Raw genomic sequence first — 5,676 nt, 5'->3', positions numbered from 1 at the left:
GAGTGTTGTCCACGTACCCTCGTAGACCGAAAGCGGAAGCGTTATCACAACACGGTTGATGTAGTCGTACGTCTTCACGATCCGACCGATCAAGTACCGAACGCACGGCACCTCCGAGTTCTACACACGTTCAGCTCGATGACGTCCCTCGAACTCCAATCCAGCCGAGTGTTGAGGGAGAGTTTCGTCAGCACGACGGCGTGGTGACGATGATGATGTTCCACCGACGCAGGGCTTCACATAAGCTCCGCAACCGTATTATCGAGGTGTAATATGGTGGAGGGGGGCACCGCACACGGCTAAGAGATCTCAAGGATCAATTGTTGTGTCTCTGGGGTGCCCCCCTGCCCCCGTATATAAAGGAGCAAGGGAGGAGGAGGCCGGCCCTAGGAGGGGGCGCACCAAGTGTGGAGTCCTACTAGGACTCCCTAGTCCTAGTAGGATTCCACCTCCCATATGGAATAGGAAAAGAGGAAGGGAAAAAGAGAAGGAAGGAAGGGGGCGCCCCCCTTCCCTAGTCCAATTCGGACCAGACCAAGGGGAGGGGGTGCGGCCACCCTTGAGGCCCTTTTTCTTCTTTCCCGTATGGCCCAATAAGGCCCAATACGTATTCCCGTAACTCTCCGGTACTCCGAAAAATACCCGAATCACTCGGAACCTTTCCGAAGTCCGAATATAGTCGTCCAATATATCGATCTTTACGTCTCGGCCATTTCGAGACTCCTCGTCATGTCCCCAATCTCATCTGGGACTCCGAACCCTTCGGTACATCAAAACTCAATAAAACTGTCATCGTAACGTTAAGCGTGCGGACCCTACGGATTCGAGAACTATGTAGACATGACCGAGACACGTCTCCGGTCAATAACCAATAGCGGGACCTGGATGCCCATATTGGCTCCCACATATTCTACGAAGATCTTTATCGGTCAGACCGCATAACAACATACGTTGTTCCCTTTGTCACCGGTATGTTACTTGCCCGAGATTTGATCGTCGGTATCTCGATACCTAGTTCAATCTTATTACCGGCAAGTCTCTTTACTCGTTTCGTAACACATCATCCCGCAACTAACTCATTAGTCACAATGCTTGCAAGGCTTATAGTGATGTGCATTACCGAGTGGGCCCAGAGATACCTCTCCGACAATTGGAGTGACAAATCCTAATCTCCAAATACGCCAACCCAACAAGTACCTTTGGAGACACCTGTAGAGCACCTTTATAATCACCCATTTACGTTGTGACGTTTGGTAGCACACAAAGTGTTCCTCCGGTAAACGGGAGTTGCATAATCTCATAGTCATAGGAACATGTATAAGTCATGAAGAAAGCAATAGCAACATACTAAACGATCGAGTGCTAAGCTAACGGAATGGGTCAAGTCAATCACGTCATTCTCCTAATGAGGTGATCTCGTTAATCAAATGACAACTTATGTCTATGGCTAGGAAACATAACCATCTTTGATTAACGAGCTAGTCAAGTAGAGGTATACTAGTGACACTCTGTTTGTCTATGTATTCACACATGTATTATGTTTCCGGTTAATACAATTCTAGCATGAATAATAAACATTTATCATGATATAAGGAAATAAATAATAACTTTATTATTGCCTCTAGGGCATATTTCCTTCAGTCTCCCACTTGCACTAGAGTCAATAATCTAGTTCACATCGCCATGTGATTTTAACATCAATAATTCACATCACCATGTGATTAACACCCATAGTTCACATCTCTATGTGACCAACACTCAAAGGGTTTACTAGAGTCATTAATCTAGTTCACATCGCTATGTGATTAACACCCAAAGAGTACTAAGGTGTGATCATGTTTTGATTGTGAGATAATTTTAGTCAACGGGTCTGTCACATTCAGATCCGTAAATATTTTGCAAATTTCTATGTCTACAATGCTCTGCACGGAGCTACTCTAGCTAATTGCTCCCTCTTTCAATATGTATCTAGACCGAGACTTAGAGTCATCTAGATTTAGTGTCAAAACTTGTATCGACGTAACCCTTTACGACGAACCTTTTGTCACTTCCATAATCGAGAAACATTTCCTTATTCCACTAAGGATAATTTTGACCGCTGTCCAGTGATCTACTCCTAGATCACTATTGTACTCCCTTGCAAAAATCAGTGTAGGGTATACAATAGATCTGGTACACAGCATGGCATACTTTATAGAACCTATGGCCAAGGCATAGGGAATGACTTTCATTCTCTTTCTATCTTCTGCCGTGGTCGGGCTTTGAGTCTTACTCAATTTCACACCATGTAACACAGGCAAGAAACTCTTTTCTTTGACTGTTCTATTTTGAACTACTTCAAAATCTTGTTAAGGCATGTACTCATTGAAAAAACTTATCAAGCGTCTTGATCTATCTCTATAGATCTTGATGCTCAATATGTAAGCAGCTTCACCGAGGTCTTTCTTTGAAAAACTCCTTTCAAACACTCCTTTATGCTTTGCAGAATAATTCTACATTATTTCCGATCAACAATATGTCATTCACATATACTTATCAGAAATGTTGTAGTGCTCCCACTCACTTTCTTGTAAATACAGGCTTCACCGCAAGTCTGTATAACACTATATCCTTTGATCAACTTATCAAAGTGTATATTCCAACTCCGAGATGCTTGCACCAGTCCATATATGGATCGCTGGAGCTTGCATATTTTGTTAGAACCTTTAGGATTGACAAATAAAGAATGATGTACCAGGGTTCTATACTTGTACTATTATAGATGGTAAAGAAAGAGGCGACAGACATTCCAGTTGCTGAACAAGGTGAAGCGGAATGGCCCTATTGTGCTCTCCTGGATGCTGAAGGCATGCAGGACTCTAGTCCAACCCCTTGTGATGGCCGACCGCCAATCATGTAGTTTGAGAGGTAATCTTGAGTAAACTGCTTTAGGATCCACCGCAAAAGAAAAAATATTCAGATATTGTCATCTAACACAACTCATTACGGCAGTAAAAAGAAGGCTACATGGTTCTTACTTACCTGCAGTTCACTGTTGTCTTGCATAAAGTGTAAACAAATAGTTTGATTGACATCTTTTGACCCATTTTAATAACAATCTTCATCAATTTCCTCACTTGATGCTGGTTCATGAATATCTCATTGCCCCATATGCAGAAAGGGTCGAAGTGTGGATCTTTGGCAATGATATATGTACCTAAAAGCACCAAGTTAATATTAGAAGCTAAACAACAATTGAAAAATGATGTAGTACAACACTCCATCCATCCCATTATATAATATTTTATTACATGTATATCTAGACATCATCAGAACATTAAGGTAACACTCTTCCTTGTTGCTATGTAGCCTGGGATTGCATATTTAGTCATTCAGTACAATGCATGTTGCTAAACAACAATTGAAAAACGAAAAGGCATGTTAACTGCAATATCCTTAACAGCAACCAAATATCGTAATTCATAGTGGTATTGTTGAAACTGTTATTGATGAAATTGAACTGCACGGCAAATAGTTGCACATATAGAACATCACATTGTGAAGAACTGAAATAAACAAGTCATAAGGACATCTCTAGGCGATCCTTAAAAAGTTAAAGGACTAAAACCCTTAGTGGATATATATATATATATATATATATATATATATATATACTCCAACAATTTTTGGCCTTTTCTAGTCGATCCCCTAAACTTAAGGTTGTAAACTTCAATTTGATCAAGTTCAAAGCAGGTTCAACCGAAAGTAGCATGCATTCAAACATAAAGATAGATAGTTTTGCATAACCAAACATAAAACATAAATTTAAACTAAGCTAAACTACTTTCGATCGAAGTAGAGGTCGAGCCAATCCTTTCTCATCATGTACGATGTGCCGCGAGCCGGGTCCGGGCCAGTACCGTCGTCGGGGTCATTGGGGAAGGCACTCCTCCACTCGTCGACGTCGATCTCCTCGTCCTCGGGGCCCACCTCGACGCCCTCCGCGCCGCCGCCGCCTTCGACCTCGTCATCAGAGGAGAGCGCGATAACCTCGCCGCCCTCCGCGCCGCCTTCGACCTCGTTGTCGGTGTCAAAACCGGCGGATCTCGGGTAGGGGGTCCCGAACTGTGCGTCTAAGGTCGATGATTGCAGGAGACGGGGGACACGATGTTTACCCAGGTTCGGGCCCTCTCTATGGAGGTAATACTCTACTTCCTGCTTGATTGATCTTGATGAATTTGAGTATTACAAGAGTTGATCTACCACGAGATCGTAATGGCTAAACCCTAGAAGTCTAGCATGTATGACTATGGTAATGAGTATATCCTATCCGGACTACGCCCTCCAGTTTATATAAACACCGGAGGGATCTAGGGTTACATAGAGTCGGTTACATGGGAAGGAATCTTCATAGTTGATCGCCAGGCTTGACTTCCACGCCAAGGAGAGTCCTGTCCGGACACAGGTACAGTCTTCGGCCTTCATGTCTTCACAGCCCATCAGTCCGGCCCATGGATAACAGGCCGGACGCCTGAGGACCCCTTAGTCCAGGACTCCCTCAGTAGCCCCTGAACCTGGCTTCAATGACGAGGAGTCCGACGCGCAGATTGTCTTCGGCATTGCAAGGCGAGTTCCCCTTTCCGAACTCTGAGACAGTCTTCAGATGTAATGATTGTATCCGGACCTGTGTCCACAACTATAGAAGATATAATATTTCATGAATGCAATCCGCTGACAACTTTTTGGTAATATGACATCACGCCTGCTCGGCCATTATTTTCGAACTGTTAGCTGGCCCGTCGTCCCACGTCTTGAGACGTGGTTTTACTGGCATGTCTTGTCCAAGCGGAGATCGTGTCCCCCCTTTAGGGGATTCTTGCCAACGCGGACGTGGGTAACCCAACCGTTGCTTGGGTACAACTCCTTGGGAATAGGCAAGTTTTGAGGCCCAGGAGGAGATGTTTGATATTCGCATCCTTTATATAGGGGTACAAACCCGTCTTTTTCTTTCACGCTTGTTTCTTCCTCAACCGTTGCTACCCTGAGTTCCATCACCCGGGTTCCAGTTACCACAAGCCCCAATCATGTCCGGATCCAGCCGTCAAGGCCGGTGGGTAGCTTCTTCTGTCACGGAGGGAGATATTGCAAAGCTTCGGGCGACGAGGTATCTGACCGCAGAAATCCATCATCGGCTTCCTGTCGAGGGGCAGGTTATCCCCACCCCCAGATCCGGCGAGAGGGTCGTGTTCGTGTCCCACTTCCTCCATGGGTTAGGGTTTGCACTTAACCCTTTCGTCCGAGGGCTCATGTTCTATTACGGGCTAGATTTTCACGATCTGGCCCCGGACTCTATTCTTCTTATCTCGGCGTTTATCGTTACGTGCGAAGCCTTCCTCCGAACTCCTCCGCACTTCGGCTTGTGGCTCAAGACCTTTGATGTGAAGCCGCAAGTGATAGAAGGGGAGCAGGCTGAGTGTGGTGGTGCTATAGTGAGCAAGCTTGCTAGCGCCGTTTGGCTGAAAGGATCCTTCGCCAAATCTTCTGATTTATGGCAGCAGGGGTGGTTCTATATCACCGAGCCCCGCGGCTCCAAGTGGGCAGCTGCGCCCGCATTCCGATCCAGTGCCCCAATTCAGCTTGCATCGTGGATTAATAAGGGGTTGGACTGGGGATCAACGGACGAGGTGCGAACTCTGC

Source organism: Triticum aestivum, chromosome 7D (genome assembly GCF_018294505.1).
Source record: "Triticum aestivum cultivar Chinese Spring chromosome 7D, IWGSC CS RefSeq v2.1, whole genome shotgun sequence".
Lineage (NCBI taxonomy): Eukaryota > Viridiplantae > Streptophyta > Magnoliopsida > Poales > Poaceae > Triticum > Triticum aestivum.
Note: the sequence above shows the minus strand (reverse complement) of the source record.